The sequence below is a fragment of the Camelina sativa genome, chromosome 4 (genome assembly GCF_030686135.1).
Source record: "Camelina sativa cultivar CO46 ecotype springtype chromosome 4, ASM3068613v1".
NCBI classification, from domain to species: Eukaryota; Viridiplantae; Streptophyta; class Magnoliopsida; order Brassicales; family Brassicaceae; genus Camelina; species Camelina sativa.
In genome coordinates, this window is record NC_141883.1 from 17,068,060 (window position 1) to 17,089,329 (window position 21,270).

At 34.9% G+C, this 21,270-nt stretch overlaps 2 pseudogenes; both read left to right on the forward strand.

Moving 5' to 3' along the window:
- Positions 1-11,111: 11,111 nt before the first annotated feature.
- On the forward strand, positions 11,112-11,212 carry LOC147945864 (small nucleolar RNA R71; annotated as a pseudogene).
- A 6,536-nt stretch (positions 11,213-17,748) lies between these two features.
- LOC104783787 (uncharacterized) lies at positions 17,749-18,241 on the forward strand (annotated as a pseudogene).
- Positions 18,242-21,270: the final 3,029 nt, after the last annotated feature.

Below are 21,270 nucleotides of genomic sequence, written 5' to 3' on the forward strand. Positions count from 1 at the left end.
GGAACTATAATCCGAGAATTCATCGTCATCAATATCTAACCCGGGAACCAAACGCCAAACTGATCTCCATCTAGTTGACAAAACACTTGTCTTAACAACATCTTTTGTAGTAAGCTTATTCGATCTTCCCTACCAGTGATACGATATCTTCTTTTATCATTCTTTTGAATCTCTTTTGAGAAAAGAAACATCTTTCACAACACCTTTTCTGAAAATTGTGCAACAAAAAAGTCAACTCAACAATAATTGTGTGTCGCAACTCGCAAGAATCGGGAGTGACGGAGTGTGCTAGTAACCAGATGGGTGCAAAAATACTGATTTTTTTTTTATAATCTACAGTAATAAAAAATTTCAATAAATAATTTCTATGGTTGCCAATAACCACACACAATACTTTCGATAAAAATTTCAATAATCCCCTATATAATAAAACGGAAGTACACAATATTTTTTTAGACTATATAATAGATTTTTTTGGTTATAAACTTGTGACATAGGTGTATCATAATATACATGTTAGTCTGTTTTTTGGTAAGTAAGGATAATATGGATTTAGTTAATTATAGTAACATATAAATCAATTATAGGTAACATTTAAAAGATAAAGAAATCTCTCAACCTAATTAAAACAAAAATATGTGATTTTTCTTTATTTTATTTTATTTTATATTTAAATTATTTTAAATTTTTATCTAATATATTTAGTTAATAAAATTTATGATTTTTTCTTCATATGATGTAATTTAAATTTTTTAAAACAGATATATATTGCTCAACAGATAAATAAAAAAAATATACAAAATGCGCTACATCACCTAAGAAAACTAGGCAAAGATTCAAAGTCATATTAATAAAAAAGAGACCAAAATGATTCTGAATACGAATGAGCAGAAACTTTGATTTATCAGACATTGAAATTAAAAATTTTATGCATTTTATTATGGTTCTTTATTTTAAAGAATTTCAACTTTTAATAACTTTAAAAATTCAAATGTATAACTTTTTCAAATTTTTAAAGATTATTAATATTTCAATTATTAAAACATTTATCTTTTGATAAAATGTTTAAGATATGAATAATATATAAACTTTATAAGAAGTTCAAATATTATAAGTATTTCAATTTCTAAAATAATAAAATTTATTTAAACATTTTAAATTTTAATAATATATACGAATTAAAATATTGCATGACGGGTTATATGGCATGACATGTTTGAGTTCATATTAATAGAAAATTAAAATGTCATTAATTCGGTGCTACACGGGTAAAATATCATCTCATTATTTTGTGAACTTTTTAAAAAATTTAAAGATTATTAATATTTCAATTATTAAAACATTTAATTTTTATAACTGTTTAAGATATTAATAATAATTAAACTTTATAAGAAGTTCAAATATTATAAGTAGTTCAATTTCTAAAAAAGGAAACTTTATTAAAACATTTTAAGTTTTAAAAATATATTTAGATTTTTATGAAGTTTTTTCTGCGGTGTACAACGAATTAAAATATCACACGACGGGTTATATGGCTAGACATGTTTGAGTAGATATTAATAGAAACTTAAAACATCATTAATTCGGTGCTACATGGATAAAATATCATCTAATTATTTTGTTAACAATATGAATATTAGATTAATAGACGTATCCAATTAAATCGATTAATTAATACTGTAACAAAATAATTAATATACTGTATAGTGTAGGTTAAGTCATATAATTAACAATCAAAATACAATATATAATTTTAAAAACTAAACAAATCAAATAAAACTAACAAACAGAAATTAATATTTTTATCAAATAACTTAAACTGCAGTGTACCGCATGCCAAAATCTAGATGTACTAGAATAGATTTTACAAAATAGATGTTATTTTCATAAGTTATATTCAATATATGATTTTATGACATAGTGTTTGAGCAAAAAAAAATTAAAACAAATAAAACAATCATATATATAACACTTTAAATAAAAATTACAAAATAAATAAAATAAATGTTAACCCGTGCTCTAGCACGGGTCCAATTCTAGTCTACAATATTTTAGAGAATAGGATTTTGTATAATTAGATGTTTTTACAAACTACAAATTGAAGTAAGGTATCTCGGCTTCAACAATGAGTCAGTCAAAAACTGCAGTTGAACAACCAAAACATCCGATCAATTCCACGAGCTTTTGTATATATTTATATGTTTTACTTGGAAGAGAGGAAGAGAGTATCAACAAATGTTCCTATACTTTGGATTTAGTGTATTTATATCCAAAAATATTTTGTTAACATAACAATATTCAAATTCTGAAGTCAAAGAAATGAAAGATAATCTTATATTTTTCGATAATACATTTAAAAAAAATCATAAAATTAAATTCAAATATTTTGTTGTTTTACCTAGTTTCAAATTTGGCGTGTTATTTATTGTTATTAATAAGTTATAAGTTATTTGGCGCTATTTACTTTTGTTAACAAGTTAGTAATCATTAAATAGTATTGATTTTTTAAGTTGAAGATGTAAAGTATACATTCTTTCCTAAAAATTATAGGAGAAGTTGAAGATGTAAATATAGAATGTTTGGCATGCTAGACGCATACATCTTTGCATAATTTTTTATATGTAAACAATTTCTCATCCAATTAGCTCATTTTTTTTTGTGAAAAGGAGACAAAACCTCCTTGAATTTATTAAAATGAAAACTTAAAGTTACAAACGAACAGAACGAGGGAACGCAGTCCCACTAACATCCTCCATGAAAATCGAAACAATAGAAGAGGGACAAACCTCTAATAACTGCAACCCTAATGATATGCTCAAATTAAATCCTAGAGCTATTCTCTCAAATTAAGAGGTCACTGCAGTACTTAGGGGTGGAATTCCACAAAGACTCAAGATTACACTATAAATTATAGAGTTTTATGATTACACTAAAAAAGTTGATTTAAATAAGAAAAGCACTGCAAAATATTAAATAAAAGCTGTGAAAATTCAAGGGATTAAAAAGCTAGGTCTAAGGAATTTCTCAGGAAATTATGGAATATCAAATCAATAAATTAATTAGGATTCAAGCAATTAAAAATCAGATCTAGAACTCTAAACTCTTTTGTAAAATAAATCAGTTCTCACTGCAAATATTATCAAAATTTAAAACTAGAAAATCCAAATCTCTTTGTAAAATTTTAGGTTAAAAATCAGCTTTAAAAACAGGTTTAGATTGTTCACAAAATTACTAAATCAAATCTTTTTGCAAGAAGTAATTTTGCTCATCAAAACGTTTTATCAGGAAAATCAATTATATTCTCAGATCAATTTATTTTCCTAGGTTATTTATTCTATATGGCCAATCAAGTATTTATATGAAGAACAAGCTATGATGAAAAGATAGAAAGATAATGAATCATAAATAAACAGATCTAATAAATCATAAAATCCCTGTGAAAAACCCTGAACCTAACAATCAAACTACTCAGACATATTCAATGAAGAACAAAACATAATTCTGAATAATAAGCAATTGAAATTAAAAGAGTAAAGAGGGAGTTTATGAATTCTTCTCTCAAAGCAGTTCAGATCTCTCTCTCCCAGCTCTCAAAATCTCACAGGGTTGCAGAAAGTAAAACTTACTAGAATAAAATTTCTGGGTTTCTAAAACCTAAAAATACTATATATATGTCCTAAAACACGTCAGGGACTTGTGCTGCAAGTATGGAAAACTTCGGGCAACTTTGTAAAACTTCCAAATTTGAAGACTTGTCTCGACTTGCAAGGGTGTCGACCGATGCTCATGTGGTGTCGGTCGATGTTTTTCGTATAATTAGACTCCAAATTGATTTCCTCCGATTAAATGCTCCAGAATCATCCAAATTGCTCCATTTCGCTCCATCCGTGCTAAAATCCTAGAAAACCTGTTAAGACTCTAAAACATCTTAGAAAACAAATCAAAAGACTAAAAAAACACACTTATATCATGGTTAAAAACCGTAAAAACCATGATATATCAACTCCCCTAGACTTAGCCTTTGCTTGCCCTCAAGCAAAACAGCAGCATCACTAGTGAAAGAGGTTTGAAAACGCAGAAACTCCTTTTCTTTTTAAAGTATTGCCATGATCATCCAAACCATAATCCATATGCTTAGCAGATAAATCCAAATCGAACCACCATGTACTTCTCCGTTGACATTCGTAACATCCCAAATTCAAACCAAATTCCACTACTTCCTCCATTAAGCCTTCGTCGGTGGGTCTCATCAATTTGATCAATGTCAAGAACCTTCTAGACTCATTCCCGTACTATATCATAACAAGCAAGATATAACTTTTTACAACATGTGGTATTCTTCCACTCCTCCACACTTATTCTATTCTTATCCTCCTTTGAGCTTTGCTTTGCTGTTTTTTTTTTATCTTCTTTTTTTTTTTTTCTCAAAGTTGTAGGCGAATAATAGGGTCATCGGTAATTTACTTACCCCTCGCTTCCAAGCTTTGTGTGATCATTTGACTCAAGAGTAGAATAATGAGGTCACAGGTAATTTACCTACCTCTCTAAACTGATCAAAATCATTTCATCTTTTATTCACTCTTTTTTTTTAAAAACAAAGCTCTCAGGAAAAATATTTCAAACTTTAAATAAGGGAGAGGAGTACCATTTTTTTTTTTTTTTCTGAAATCTTACTTGTCAGGTATGAACAAGGAGTCAAGCTCTATGAACATCAATCTCCTTGATGAGGTAAAAAGAAAAGTGCAGAAGTTACCTCAGGCTTTTGTGGATTCAGTTGGAAATTTGGATGTCTCTAGTTTACTAGTCAGCCATTGGATTTTTCATTAGTCGGATTTGTGGATTTAATCTGCAGCATTAATCAACCAAGGCAATACACTAAAAAGAAAAATCATAGTTTCCAAAATAGAATGGAAAATTTGACAATAAAAACAAAAATACGGTTTGACACAACAAAAACTAAGTTAGTTAGTACTAAACTCCCCCAGACTTAAACAATACTGTCCACAGTGTTATCAAGCAAGGGAAAGGAAAAGAAACAAAAATGTGTTGGTCAAGTGTAAAGAAAAGATGAACTGTTTTCGGGTTACCCTCGACGAATGGTGAATTCTTGGCCAAAACTCCTTGTTAGTTGCAGTTAGTTGTGTTCATGCGTTGTTGGATCAATCCTTTGATGATTATGCTGTTAAGAAACACTCAAACACAAACACAGGTTAAAAGCAACATGATAGATAGATAGTTCATAATTTCAAACAAAATTCAAACAAAAACTGACTCAATGCAAAAAGAAAAATGACTCAAAAGGAAAAGAAAAAACCTAGAAGTGGGTTATCTCCCACTAAGCGCTTGTTTTCAGTCATTAGCTTGACTGTTCTGAAGCTCATGCATCTGGTGGATTAGAACGTGGCATTGAATGCTTTTGAGAAGAATGTCTCATCATCTAAGGTGGTGTATAAGCTTTATGTGCATGAGGTCTACCAAGGATGTGAGGAATAGGACCAGGGCGGGATTTAGGGATGGGTTTGCTTCTCTTATGTCCTACAAAATCATCAACAGAAGAAACAAATGCTCTACGATAATCTCATGGCTTGGTCAACTGCAAAACAGTTTTTGTATCTTTGAAATTCTTATTGATGATAGGAGGGGGTCTGGGTGAAGAAAATGCATACCTTGGCCTTACCTGAGGACTTTGGAGTATGGAGTGTTGAGTTGTCTGTTTAGGAATAGGTTTATGACTTGGAGCATCAGGTTTGGACAAGTTCGGTCTCAGATGTGGAGGGGTGTCGACCGATGCTGATAAGGTGTCGGTCGACACTGAGCCTGTTGCTCGTGTATTTGTTTCTTTGCAGCTTATCTCAGCAATCTTCTAAACAGAAAATGTCTGTCCATCAATGGTAGGAGCTCTCCTCAGCTTATACATCTCAAAGTTCACACTTAAACCATCCACATTCAGTGTTATGTGTCCCTTCTGCACATCTATGATGGCACCAGCTGTAGCCAAGAAAGATCTTCCTAAGATGAGAGGGTCTTTAGGCTCTTTATCATACTTCAGCACCACAAAGTCAGTGGGAATCATGAACTTTCCAACCTTAATTGGAATATCCTCTAAGACACCTTCAGGAATTCTCTAAGATCTATCAGCTAAGATAAGAGATAATCTAGTTGGCTTGAATTCTTTCATCCCAAGTTTCACAGCAGCAGAATGTGGCATCAAGTTGATACTAGAACCAAGATCACAAAGTGAGTGAGCAAACCGTTCTGCAGAGATAGAGCAATCAAGTACAAAGCTTCTAAGGTCTGGTAATTTCTCTGCAGTCCTACACTGAATCATTGCACTCACTTTCTCAGAGACAACTACCTCTTGCTTCCTCTCTTTCTTTTTCTGTGAGGGCTGGTTCAGCAGAATCGCACTGACATCCTTAGTTAGCGAAGCTCCTTCCTCAGGGCTCAAACCATTTGATACCATTCTCTTCACATAGCACTTAAGTGGTGGTGAAAGCTTTACTGCATCAATCAAAGGCATCTCAATCATCACCTTGTCAATCATTGCCTTGCATCTAGCTTCCTCAAGCTCCTGCTTGGACCTTCTTGGCTTAGGAAAAATAATTTTCGGTTGGTACACCCTCTCAGCAGCTGGAACCTGAGATTTTGCAGTTTCGGGTTCTGTCTGAGATGAGTGTCGACCGACACCCAGTTGGTGTCGATCGACACCATCGTCTGAAGTCGAATTCTCCGTCGATTGCTCACCTTGTTCTGCAGAAGCAATTTCACTTTCATCTTCACCTCTCACTGATATGGCATTACAAGATTGTTTGGGAATTGACTCAGTTCTCCCAGGGAGAAATCCCTCTTGCCTTTTGACGGATCCAGCTGTTTGTGCAACCTGACTTTCCAACTTCTTGACATGAATGTTCAAAGCTTCAAATTTTCCATTAAGTTCAGTGTAGACATTGTCAAGCTTCCCATTGAAAGGCACTGTCATCTGCTCTTGAACTTGCTAAAGCTGCTCAAGCATAGCTTCCATCTTACTCTCAGAAGAAGTCTGTGGAGGCGGAGACTGATAGGATGAGTTCCCATAGGTTCTTGTATAACTGTTGTTCTGTTGCTGCTTTTGATACTCTGGCTTGGGAGTGTAGCCTGAAGAGTTCCCACTGTAAGGCCTGGTGCCTTGCTGATTTCCAAACCGCTAAGCTTGATTGCCATAGACATAGTTCACATTCTCCTCTGTATTCTCTGGCTCTCGCTCAAATGTCTCAACCTCAGCAGCAAATTGGACTGACTTCTTACCCACTAGAAGATTGTGAACTGAATCAAACTTAGCATTGACTGAAGCTAGCTGGTTTGAATCAAATCCTCCAAATTCTCAATCAAAGCTTCAGCATCTTCTGGAAATCTTGTTTTGAAGCTCCCATGGCTAGCAGCATCTAAAGCCAACTGATACTCCCAGTCACATCCTCTGAAAAAGATACTTAGCAATTGAACCCTTGAGAAGCCATGGTGTAGGCAATCCCTCTGATAAGCTTTAAATCTCACCCAAGCTGCTTTGAAAGCTTCATCTGGTCTTTGCTTGAAAGAGGATAGCTTTACTCTCAACTCATCTGACATGGCATCATCATAAAAGTAGTTAAGGAAGGCCACCTTGATGTCACGCCAATTCGTCAAAGATGCAGCTGGCAACTGTTTCAACCACTGAGATGCCTCTCATGCAAGTGAGTAAGGAAAGATTTTGCAGTAGATGTAATCCTCAGTCACTCCATTAGCCTTGATACTGGTCACCAGGTCCTCAAAATGCTCAATGTGGTCCAAAGGCTTCTCATTGGGCAGGTTAGAAAAAGGTCTCTGCCCAACCAGTTGAAAATAAGCAGGCTTCAACTCAAAATCATTCCTCTGGAATGGGGGAGGAACAATAGCAGACCGGTTCTCATACACAAGATCAGCCCAGTTGTAGTCAGCAATGGTCCTAATCAATTCTCGGTTGTGCTTCTGTCTTCGAACCGGGTTATTAAAGTGGTTTGCAGCTCCACGTCCGTCTGCAGGAAGGGGGTGTCGACCGAAACCCTGTTGGTGTCGATCGACACCATCGGCCTGTTCGTCGACAACAAAAACTTCAACAATAACATCCCCTTCTGCATCAAGCTTTTGGCCCTGCTCATTGCGCAAGTGACCCTCTTGATCCCTCAAAGCACCATCCTCATCACGAATCAAAATAATTGTGTTAACCATCTTTAAGGATTTGGCTGGTTTTCGGTTTTCACGCTCTAACTTTCCCAACTCTTGGTTTGTAAGCTTCACAGTAGGACCAGTCTTGTTGCTCCTTGTGTGAGGCTTATTAGGCATGTACCTGAAACACCAAAGAGAAGAAAAACAAAAACGTGTAAGTAGAAAATAAAAAGAAAAATTTAGACGAAATTAAAAACTCAAATCTAATGGTAGATCAAAGAGTCCCCGACAACGGCGCCAAAATTTGATATGCTCAAATTAAACCCTAGAGCTACTCTCTCAAATTAAGAGGTCACTGCAGTACTTAGGGGTCGAATTCCACAAGGACTCAAGATGACACAATAAATTATAGAGTTTTATGATTACGCTAAACAAGTTGATTTAAATGAGAAAAGCAATGCAAAATATTAAATAAAAGCTGTGAAAATTCAAGGGATTAAAAAGCTAGGTCTAGATAATTTCTCAGGAAATTATGGAATATCAAATCAATAAATTAATTAGGATTCAAACAATTAAAAATCAGATCTAGAACTTTAAACTCTTTTGTAAAATAAATCAGTTTTCACTGCAAATATTACCTAATTTTAAACCAGAAAATCCAAATCTCTTTGTAAAATTCTAGGTTAAAAATCAGCTTTAAAAACAGGTTTAAATTGTTCACAAAATTACTAAATCAAATCTCTTTGCAAGAAGTAATTTTGCTCATCAAAAGGTTTTATCAGGAAAATCAATTATATTGTCATATCAATTTATTTTCCTAGGTTATTAATTCTAGATGACCAATCAAGGATTAATATAAAGAACAACTTATGATGAAGATCTAGAAAGATAATGAATCCTAAATAAACAGATCAAATAAATCATAAAATCCCTGTGAAAAACCCTGAATCTAACAAGCAAACTACTCAGACATATTCAATGAAGAACAAAACATAATTCTGAATAATAAGCAATTGAAATTAAAAGAGTAAAGAGGAAGTTTATGAATTCTTCTCTCAAAGCATTTCAGATCTCTCTCTCCCAAAAGCTCTCAAAAGTTCACAGGGTTGCAGAAAATAAAACTTACTAGAATAAAACTTTTGGGTTTCTAAAACCTAAAAGTACTATATATATGTCCTAAAACACGTCAGGGACTTGTGCTGCAATTATGGAAAACTTCGGGCAACTTTGTAAAACTTCCAAATTTGAAGACTTGTCTCGACTTGCATGGGTGTCGACCGATGCTCATGTGGTGTCGGTCGATGCTCTTCGTATAATCAGACTCCAAATTGATTTCCTCCGATTAAATGCTCCAGAATCATCCAAATTGCTCCATTTCGCTCCATCCGTGCCAAAATCCTAGAAAACCTGTTAAGACTCTAAAACATCCTAGAAAACAAATCAAAAGACTCAAAAAGCACACTTATATCATGGTTAAAAACCGTTAAAACCATGATATATCACCTAACGGTTGAGAGAATGCATAGTTAGCCAAACCGTCAGCAAGACGTTTCGCCTCTCTATACACATGAGAAATCCGGTCTGTCCAGTCCTTTAAAAGAAAGTAATAGCACAAGCATACTAGGAATGACAAGGGATGCCTATCACATATCCCTGTCGTAAGAAATCCAACCACTAACTCTGAATCCACCTCTAACTCTAACCGAGTAATTCGTATTTCCCAGTCCTACACTGAATTGCTGCACTCACTTTCTCAGAGACTACCACTTCTTTCTTCCTCTCTTTCCCCCTTTGAACAGGCTGGTTCAACAGAATTGCACTAACATCCTTAGTTAGCAAAGCTCCTTCTTCAGGACTCAAACCATTTGACACCATTTTCTTCACATACCGCTTAAGAGATGGTGAAAGCTTTACTGTATCAATCAAAGGCATCTCAATCATCACCTTGTCCATAATTGCCTTGCATCTAGCTTCCTCAAGCTCCTCCTTAGACCTTCTTGGCTTAGGAAAAGGAATCTTCAGTTGGTACACCCTTTCAGCAGCTGGAACCTGAGCTTTTGCAGTTTCAGGTTATGTCTGAGAGGAGTGTCGACCGACACCCAAGTGATGTCGATCGACACCATCATCTGAACCCGAGAATTTGGTTGATTTTTCTCCCTGTTCTGCAGAAACAATTGCACCAGCATCTTCATCTCTCACTGATATTGCATTGCAAGCATGCTTGGGGTTTGATTCAGTTCTTCCAGGAAGAAAACCCTCTTGCCTTTTAACAGACCCAACAGTCTGTGCAACTTGACTCTCCAATTGCTTAACATGTACATTCAGTGCATCAATCCTTCCCAGTAAGCTCTGTGTAGACATTATCAATCTTCCCATTGAATGTCACTGTCATATTCTCCTGTCCCTAAAGAAGCTGATCAAGCATGGCCTCTATTCTACTCTCAGAAGGAGGTTGTGGAGGTGGAGACTGATAGGAAGAGTTCCCATAAGTCCTTGTGAAGTTGTTCCCTTGTTCTTGCTTCTGAAAATCAGGCTTAGGAGTATAGCCCAAAGAGTTCCCACTGTAAGGCTTGTTGCTTTGCTGATTACCGAATCTCTGACCCTGATTCCCATATATATAGTTGACATCTGCTTCTTCATTCCCAGTCTCAGGTTGTGGCTCAAATGATTCAACTTCAGCAGCAAAGTCAACTGATTTCTTACCAACCAGGAGATTGTGAACTGAATCAAGCTTAGCATTAACAGAAGCTAGCTGGTTTGAATCATATCCTCCACATCTCTTCCTTTCAGTATCTGCTCTCTTAGTGCTATTGCTGGAAGCCAAATTCTCAATCAAAGCTTCAGCATCTTCTGGAAATCTTGTCTTGAAGTTTCCATGGCTTGCAGCATCCAAAGCTAGCTGATATTCCCAGTCAATTCCTCTGAAAAAGATACTCAACAGCTGCACCCTTGAAAAACCATGGTGTGGAAAGTCCCTCTGATAGGCCTTGAATCTCACCCAAGCTGCTTTGAAGGCTTCATCAGGTTTCTGCTTGAAAGAGGACAGCTTGACTCTCAACTCATCTGACATTGCATCATCAAAAAAATAGTTGAGGAAGGCCACCTTGACGTCATGCCAATTTGTCAATGATCCAACTGGTAACTGCTTCAACCACTGAGATGCCTCTCCTGCAAGTGAGTAAGGGAAACGCTTGCAGAATATGTAATCCTCAGTCACTCCATTAGCCTTGATACTGGTCACAAGATCCTCAAAATGCTCAATGTGGTCCAAAGGCTTTTCATGGGGCAGGTTTGAGAAAGGTCTCTGCCCAACTAGTTGAAAATAAGCAGGTTTCAACTCAAAATCATTCCTCTGGAATGGAGGAGGAACAATAGTAGACCGGTTCTCATACACAAGATCAGCCTGGTTGTAGTCAGCAATAGTTCTGATCAGGTCTCGGTTGTTCTCCTGTCTTCAAACCGGATTGTTAACGTGGTTTGCAGCTCCACATCCGTTTGCAGGAAGAGGGTGTCGATCGATACCCTGTTGGTGTCGATCAACACCATCGATAATAGCAGCTTGCTCGTCGCCAACAGCAGCTTCAACAAGCACATTGCCTTCTGCATCAAGCTTTTGGCCCTGCTCATTGCTCAAGTTGCCCTCTTGATCCCTCAAAGCACCATCCTCATCACGCATCAAAATGACTGTATTAACCATCTTCAAGGATTTGGCTGCTTTTCGGTTCTCACGCTCTAACTTTCCCAACTCTTGGTTTGTAAGCTTCACAGTAGGACCAGTCTTGTTGCTCCTTGTGTTAGGCTTATTAGGCATGTACCTGAAACACACAAGAGAAGAGAAACAAAAGCATGTTAGTAGAAAATAATAAAAAAAATTTAGACGAAGTTAAAAACTCGAATCTAATGGTAGATCAAAGAGTCCCCGGCAACAGCGCCAAAATTTGATATGCTCAAATTAAACCCTAGAGCTACTCTCTCAAATTAAGAGGTCACTGTAATACTTAGGGGTCGAATTCCACAAGGACTCTAGACTACACAATAAATTATAGAGTTTTATGATTACGCTAAACAAATTAATTTGAATTAAAACAAACAATGCAAAATATTAAAAAAAAAACTGTGAAAGTTCAATGGATCAAAAAGCTAGGCCTTGGGAATTTCTCAGGAAATTACGAAATATTAAATCAAGAAATAATTAAGATTCAAACAATTAAAAATCAGATATAGAATTCTAAACTCTTTTGTAAAATAAATCAGTTCTCACTGCAAATATTATCTAAATTTAAAACCAGAAAATCCAAATCTCTTTGTAAAATTCTAGGTTAAAAATCAGCTTTACAAACAGGTTTAGTTAAGTTCACAAAATTAAACAAGTAATTTTGCTCATCAAAAGGTTTTATCAAGAAAATCAATTATATTCTCATATCAATTTATTTTCCTAGGTTATTAATTCTAGGTGATCAATCAAGAATTAATATGAAGAACAATCTATGATGAAGATCTAGAAAGATAATGAATCCTAAATAAATAGATCTAATAATTCATAAAATCCCTGTGAAAAACCCTGAACCTAACAAGCAAACTACTCAGACATGTTTAATGAAGAACAAGACATAATTCTGAATAATAACCAATTGAAATTAAAACAGTAAAGAGGGAGTTCAAGAATTTTTCTCTCAAAGCAGTTCAGATCTCTCTCTCCCAAAAGCTCTCCAAATCTCCAGGGTTGCAGAAAGTAAAACTTGCTAGAAATTAACTTAAGGGTTTGTAAAACCTAAAAATACTATTTATATGTCCTAAAACACGTCAGGGACTTGTGTTGCAAATATGGAAAACTTCGGGCAACTTTGTAAAACTTCCAAATTTGTGATTCTTCATCTGCTGAAGAGGGTGTCGACCGATGCTCTTGAGTGGTGTCGATCGATGCCCTTGTTTTAATCCGAGTCCAAATTGATTCTTCGAGATTTATGCTCCAAAATGATCCAAATTGCTCCACTTTGCTCCTTCTGTGCCAAAGTCCTAGAAAACCTGCAAAGACTCAAAAACATTCTAGAAAACAAATCAAAAGACTCTAAAACACTCCTTATATCATGGTTAAAAACCACAAAAACCATAATATATCAGTAGCCCAGGGCACTGCAAACCACAACTCTGTGTCCCTGAAGTTCTTATAGATCCACTCCAACAGGGTTTGGTAAAAGAACAAGGCACATCTATCATGTGCCACAATCCTTCTCCACAAACCCGATATCGCTGGACAATCTCTTAGAACATGGAGAATTTTCTCCTCCCCACCCTTACACACTTGACAAATCCCATAATCACTCAAATGGCACCTGACTCTTTCATCATTGGTCATAACCACCTGGTTCGAAACCAACCAGAAGAAAAACCTTACCCTCTCTGGAAGAACTGACTTCCACAACCACCCAAAGAAGCACTCCATACACAACTGTAGGACCTGAGTTAAAAGGGAGTAGGCTGAACTAACTGTGAAGCGCCCATCCTGACTCGCACCCCAAGCAACTCTATAGTTGTCTAAAAAAAGTTATAGGATACATTATCACAAAGTTACGGTTTTGCATTTATAATTTGTTTTGAAAGATGCTTGGGTCTCAATTCATACTTATGTTTAGAACATCCACCCTCTTATAGCCACCTTTGTCTATTATATATTTTTTTCCCAATTTTTATAGAAGTAATATATTCATAAGATTTAACTAATACAATTTAGAAAATAAAAACACAAAATATGGTGTTACAAATGTTTGCATAAATTTTACCTTTCTTTTATTACACTCTCTAATAAATAGTACATTTAGAAAATATATATTTTTTAAATAATTGATGAAACAAAACAAAAAATATTTGTAATTTTAATATGAATATATATTACCAAATTATGTGTTTTTGTTTTTTATTTTCAGATTATTTTATTTGAAAGGGTATTAAGTTAATCTATATTATTAAGAGTTAATAACACCCACACCTATTAAATGTGAAACCTCTTACCAAAACACATACTTTGAATACTCCCTATACCTCTTCATGTTTTTTGCTTAGGTGTCCATTTCTTAGGACTATTTTGCCTTGCAGCTATGATGGAGAACTAATAAGTAAAACTTATAGGGGTTTTTGTCCCAACCGTTTGATCGTATACAAGAGTTAATATCTGAGGGCTGTGGTTTTATTGGGCAAAAGCTGTGAAACACAAAACAAGTGATGAGGTTTGCAGTAAAAACTTGAAGTTGAGAGTTTTTGTTGATAAGAGACCTTATGCGAGGGTAGGGTTTTTGGTCCCCGTGAACAAGACATGGCTACGCAGGTTGGTTTTTTTGTGGATTGGGTTTTATTACTTTTATTTGTATGTTGTTTGTGGATGGGTGTGATAGAAATCTTTGATTTATGATGCAGGCTAAAATTCTGAGATTTTGTGTTATAATATCCGGCAATTGGGGCTGCTCTACGGATAGCGTCAAGGAATTTAAAGTGGACAATAAACTGTTGTTGCGGGTTGTTCCATTGTTTGTTACGAAAAGGTGTTATTGGAGTTTGAAGGTTCAGTTGTGGAAGAATTCAGTTTGGTGGAGAAGAAGGCAAATCTGAGTTATTGCATCTCTACATTTATGCAATTGATGACTAGGGTGATGATGCCTTTGGTGATTGTGACTACGAATGTTGGTCTAGAGTACTATATAGAGATGCTTCGTAATAACTGTGGGTCGAATTTGTTTGTCACATTTGAAGAGGTAAGAAAAATATGGAAGTGTGGCGACGGGATGCAGATAGAGTGCAGCGAGGCTGCATGGAAGAAGCGTAGCTGTGGCCTGCCATATGGTCTAAGTAATAGTGGTAGTGAAGAGGGTGTTTTTGTAGGAGCATCAATGGCAGGATCAAATTATTGATACCACCCATGTTGATGATGAATATTTGACTGAACTGGCATAAATAGAGGGGAAGATAAAGGGCGTTAGTAGTAAGAAAGTGGAAAATAACGTGGAAGATGTAGCAGTGAGGAAGAGTAGTACATAAGAAGGGAGTGAGGCAGAAGGTTTAGGAGTCGGAGATAGGTTCGAATACGTAGGGGAGGAAAAAAGAAGCTGAAGAAAGAGACATAGCCATTACCCCTAAAGACTATGATAATAAGTTTTGGGGAAATTTCAATGGTGACCAATTTGGTTGAGTTAATGTTATGCAGGTTATGTGTAATACATTTTCTTGCTTTGATCATATTGTGGTAGTTAATGGAGGTATTACTTTAAAAGAAGAAGATAAGTGTAAAACAACTGGTGGGTTGAGAAGGTCGGAATCAGAAAAGGGTGAACAAGAAAATGTACCTAAGTAAATGTTCAGATCAACCTAGACAGAGGAGTGTGCCTGTTGTGGACGGTAGGGAGCTGGAAGATATTGATGACGAGGTGAAACAACCACACCCGGATTTCCAATCCTCGCACAAGAACCATGAGAAACGATTTCGCCGGAACCCCTTAATTCCGACAAGAAAACCGGCATAGAAATTGCTCCTTACAAAAACTTCCACAAATACACCAAAACCCACCTCATCTAGTTACTAAGTCGCACAACCAACCACCCCTAGCGACCGAGTAACAAGAGAGGTGGACTGGAATATTTGATTCCGTCCAGACACTGACAACACTTCCCCATATATTCCCCGATTAACTATCAACTCCTCCAGTGCTGATGGACACCTCCACCTGGTGTCGATCGTCAACCAACAGACCACTTACGATCCAACACACATGGTGTCGATAAACACTCTCCTAGTGTTGGTCGACACCGACGCCCATGACATCACTTTTGTCAATTTTTCTTCATCCGAACCTAACTCCAGCTGTTCACCTACAACCCAAACACACATCAACATGCTCGTATCGACAAATACCACCTTGGTGTCACTCGACACCTAGACATTGCCACCACACATCCATGGAAAACGTCTACGTTAACCTTCGGTTAATTCACAAACTAACCATTCATTCCACAAATCCACCTTTGGATATGAAGCCTATAGCACCACAAAGCTTCCCACTAAATTTCAGCCAAATTGGACTCCGTTTCATCCTTCAAATGTTGCTCCGAAGTAGCAACCTTGAACAAGTCCGCGTACTCCATCTGCAGGTGTTGGTGTCAACTGACACTACAATGGTGTCGAACGACACCCAAAAATCACAATCCGAGCGTTACGTCAAGCTCCTTCTCGCCGTAATCCCTAATCCGCCACAACCATTTATTATATAGTTGATCTAAGACTAATTCAACCCAACTTACCTGGATAGCAGCCATGGGAAAGCCTCTTTGTCTCTCCGAATCCACAACCAATCTCTCATCCTTTCTCTCACACATGAAGAAGATGGATCTTCCTTATTCTCCTATTATGCTCCAAGCACAAGGTGTCCCTTCTTCAAGCATCCTTGATGCATGACGAAGGAGAAGTTCCACTCGTGCCCACTGCTCGATCTCATCTTCTCCCTCATACAAAGACCTCCTTCCCTTTTCTCGTCCATCCCAAACCAGCTTCTTTCTCATCCCTTCTAAGAGAGAACCCACAACTCTCTCCTCTTCTTCTAAGGCATGAAATGGCTGGAGCAGGAACCCTTCATCAGAATGAGGCGTCATTCCCTTTTATAGGGAACTTAAGGGTTTCTCCAAAACTACTAAACTGCACAAAACTGGAAAACAAACCAAACCGACAACCTTAAAACAATATGGTATCGAGCGAAACCCCCTCGAGAATGAGGCCAAGGGGTTGGGGGAATGGTTGGTGTTGGGTTTCGCCGATCAAAAGTCCATGCACGAGGCACACTAAAAGGCGGGTTTTAAGAATTCAGTGTGGGCCGGCATAGGGTCCAGAAGGCGTTCGTCTGACCTAGAGGAGTGCTGAGTCCAACGAAGGAGAGGATCTCGGGGTGAGTTGAGTGGATCACGGACACACGATGCAAGATCATTGGAAAAAATCTCGATGAATTATGTTAGAGCTCGTTAGTATAAGTATCTCGCGATAATTGTAAATAAGTAATTGTAACTTTCCGATTAAAGAGTTGAATAATAATCCAGTTCGTCACTTCCTTCATTCTTCTTATTGATTTCTACTGAGAGCCTGACCTGAAGTCCCCCTAATCCTATTTCACTTAGTTAGTTCATAGAATTGTGGTTTTTAGCACCTACAGGAGGTAAGATATAATTTTGCTATATAAAAAGTATAGCAATAGCAGAAAATATGTGGTGGGTAGATATTTTAGGTAAAAGTAGGTGTAATTGCTATATTCCCTAATATTAATTAGGCTAGAATAATAAATTTTTGTATATAATCAAGCTTACTTATTTTATTTAATATAAAATAATTGTTTCAATCTTGGGAAGGTAAGGAAGGTAAGATATATGAATAATTGAAAAATAATATGTGCATAAAGTAAAAAAATAATGAGTAAAGATTATAGATTTCTAACAAAAATAATCAATCATCCAAGAGTTATAAATACTAAGAGAAGTTTTAGTATTTTTTGTAGATATGCACAAAGCTATATATATCTATAATTTTGTCAAGAATAAGCCCAAAGTTGTACAACATAAAAAAGGAGTAGAAACATGCAAATCATGTGGGCAACGATCATGTTAGTTTTGATAATAGTATTATCAAAATCTATACAAACAATGGGAAATGAGAAAGTAAATGATCTTGCGCGTGCTTCATCGTTGGCACTAGCACCTCAATCAGAGATGGGAATATTGCCTAAGCCTATCCCTTGTGCTTCCGAGCTAAGAACAATTACAAATTGTACAAACGCATTGAAGCACTTTGAAATCAAGAAGGTCACAAAAGTGTGTTGTAAAATCCTACTAAACTTCCAGAAGATTGTTTTGGTACTTTACTCCCTGTGCGGTGGATCTATGAAGCTGTACTTAAAACTGCCTGCAAAGCACTAGGTTATCCCAAATAAGATTTTTGTGTCCCTTGCTTTAACAAATGTCAGTAACATGTACGCTATTATTTGGATACCATAATTATAAAGGTCATCATATTTATGAACTGCTACATATTTGTTATTTATCCCAATACAGTTCTTGATCCAACTATATGGTATATATGATATTAATATTGAGGCTTGACATGCATATAGATGAATCCAAACCTCCATAACCTTTTTGATTCAATATTACTATTAGTGGGAAGTATGACTGACGTATACTGTATACATAGAATGAATGGTGTAAAACTAAGCCTCCTTTTTTTTTTATCTTCAAATTGAGTTGCAGATTAAGTTACACATCAATTGTTAGGACTTAGGTACCACTGATTATACAATTTGGTATTTCTCATAATTTATACTAGGAGATATCCCGTGTTATTCAGCGCATGATTAACATATTTTACTAAACTTATAATTTAAAAATAAAAATTACTGTTATATTTCTTTTAAAAAATTATTATGTTTGAGAGAGTATTTACTTTTAATATTGCAATTGTTTGGTAAATCTACATATATCTTATTAGATACTAATTATTTGAAAATTTTATAGTATATTAATTTGTCTGATGTATATTACAGTTTTATATTATTTGTTAGTTGTATTTGGATCATTATTTTGTGAAATTTTAAAATAGTAATTATAATATTGTAACTGTGAGCAAATAAAATTTATTAATTTATCAATCACATAAATTTAGTTTTACCAACCCACCGGTGTGGAACATTAACACACATTTTGTTCTTCATAAATTGAGTCATATTTCTTCATTTTTTTGTCAACTAATATATCTTTATTTTAAAAATTCAACATATGCAGAAAAATTCTACATATTTATTAATCTATATGATAATTCAAAACAATTTGTAAATGAAATAAAAGAAAGATAATAGGAGAATTATAATTTAAAATCTTAACAAAATCTTCCAAGTATAGTTATTAAGAATAACTATATTATATAATTAGATATAAAATCTTAGTTTTTAAATTCTGATTGGTTTACAATTTTTAAAAAATTACATAGTAATTTTCGTCCCAAACTAATTAGTGAGAGAACATATATATATTTTTAAAATTAATAATTATTTCAAAGATTTTATTAGTCTAATATTTTAATTACATATTTATATTTACTGAAAAATTAAACATTTATGTTAAGACCAATAATATGACAATGTAATTTTTTACACTTTATAAGGTTTGTTTTATATTTGTACTTTTCAATTAATATAGTAAAAATTTAATAGTCCGCGAACCTCGCCAAATATTAGTGCTGAAAAATTCTAATACATAATTTTCAACATTCACGTCGTAATCAATCATTGCTCCATAAGCATGCTCACATGGAATCCCTTTGATTTGCCATTTGCCACATGTACATGTTCTTTTTTTTTTTGTGTTCACCGAATAATCATTTCCGTATAACATAACGTCGTAAACTCCATGAGTTTCTGGAGTTGTTTCACACTTGTCTGCATCTTTCTTATGTTTTGCGAGAATCTTGGCAACATACTTTGTAAACTTGCCTTCATGATTCTTGGATTTGTTGTCTCTTCACCATTCAATGCATAGCTTGCCTCCTAATTGTTGCCAACATTGGAATCATTGCCTTTGCTCTTGCTTTTGTAATTGATTTGTTGAATGATTCTGTGGCGTTGTTATCAACATCCTCACAGTTACTTCCAAGTCTAAAGAAAGGTCTTGAGCATGTCTCAGGATTCTTTTTAATCAGTAAATCCTAGATGTCAATGTTATATTCTTTCACCTTATTGAGATTTTCTTCAAACTTAGTCTTGTTGTAGCTCCAAGCTAGTTGCCATATCAAGGTTTGATCAAATCTTTTTTTTGGATGCTTATTCTTTAAGTTCTCAATGATGTGTTTCATAAAAAATCTATATATGTTCAGCTTTTGCATGCTCAGTCTTCTCCTCTCTCTCTCTCTCACTTAATTTCTTTCTACAATCATTTAGTTTCTTCTTGGATTCCTTATCTTATTTAGATATCCCCTATCAACCTAGAGAATCGCCTGCATTTTCCTCGTTTTTTCTTAAGGATCTCAGATTTTTACTACCCCAATAATTTTCTCGATCTAGATTTGCCTCTCCTCCAAGGTTCGTGAAATGTTTCCGTTGGAGATGAACATTGAATGAAAGATGAACAGATCTTGACACGACGACCTTAGTTCTCAAGATCGATTAGCTTCTCACTTCTCCTCAAGGTTACATGACACATTTTCATAAGAAGATCATCACGATCCAAATCGATTCCACCATAGATAAAAAACTAATACTTTCTCTGTTTCACAAAGAGTGTCATTTTAGAAAATTTTTTTTGTTATACAAAGAGTGTCATTCTACATTTCTAATGTGCTTTTTAATGCTACATTTTTTTTTTATCCTAAACTCAAAGCTCTTTACATTGAATTTAAACCATTGAATACTTATTAAATAGGAACAAACATGTATAATTCAAACATTTCTTAATTTATGTGAAATGTGTTAAAATGACACTCTTTATAATACATAGGAAATATATATTTTATCTTGTGTTATTGTCGTTGTTCTGAATGGATAACTTTAAGCCCACTTATTTTATAAACTAAGACTATATTCCCTCACCATCTCTTATTATTAAAATATATTAAAGAAAAAAATAATAAGAGAGAGGGAGAGAGGGAGAGAGACGTCTCCAATTTGAGAGATTTAACAGACTTACATGAGAGACTATCCTCATATATGTCATTTTATGATTGGTTTGTTGAGTTGTTATTTAATTATATATTATTATAATTTATATTTTTTTGACAAGTTTTGTTGCACTACTTCTCTTAAACATATACTAGGTTAGATCTGCGTTACGCGGCGGGATGCTTTTTGTAACTATTTTTAGATATATTGAATTGTTGCAAAATATAGTTGTGTTTGAATTCTAATTAAAATTTTAAAAAATCTTTTTTAAAAGTTGATCATATATAATCTAAATTCTAAAGTCATGTTCCCTACTTCTCTTCCAAAAAAAAGTCTAGAGAATTTCTAATTTTTTAATTCTAATTTGTTGGACTCAAATGTCTATGTTTTACAACGTCAGCCCGAAATAAATGAGAAAAGTGAGAAAAAAAAAACATTTTTA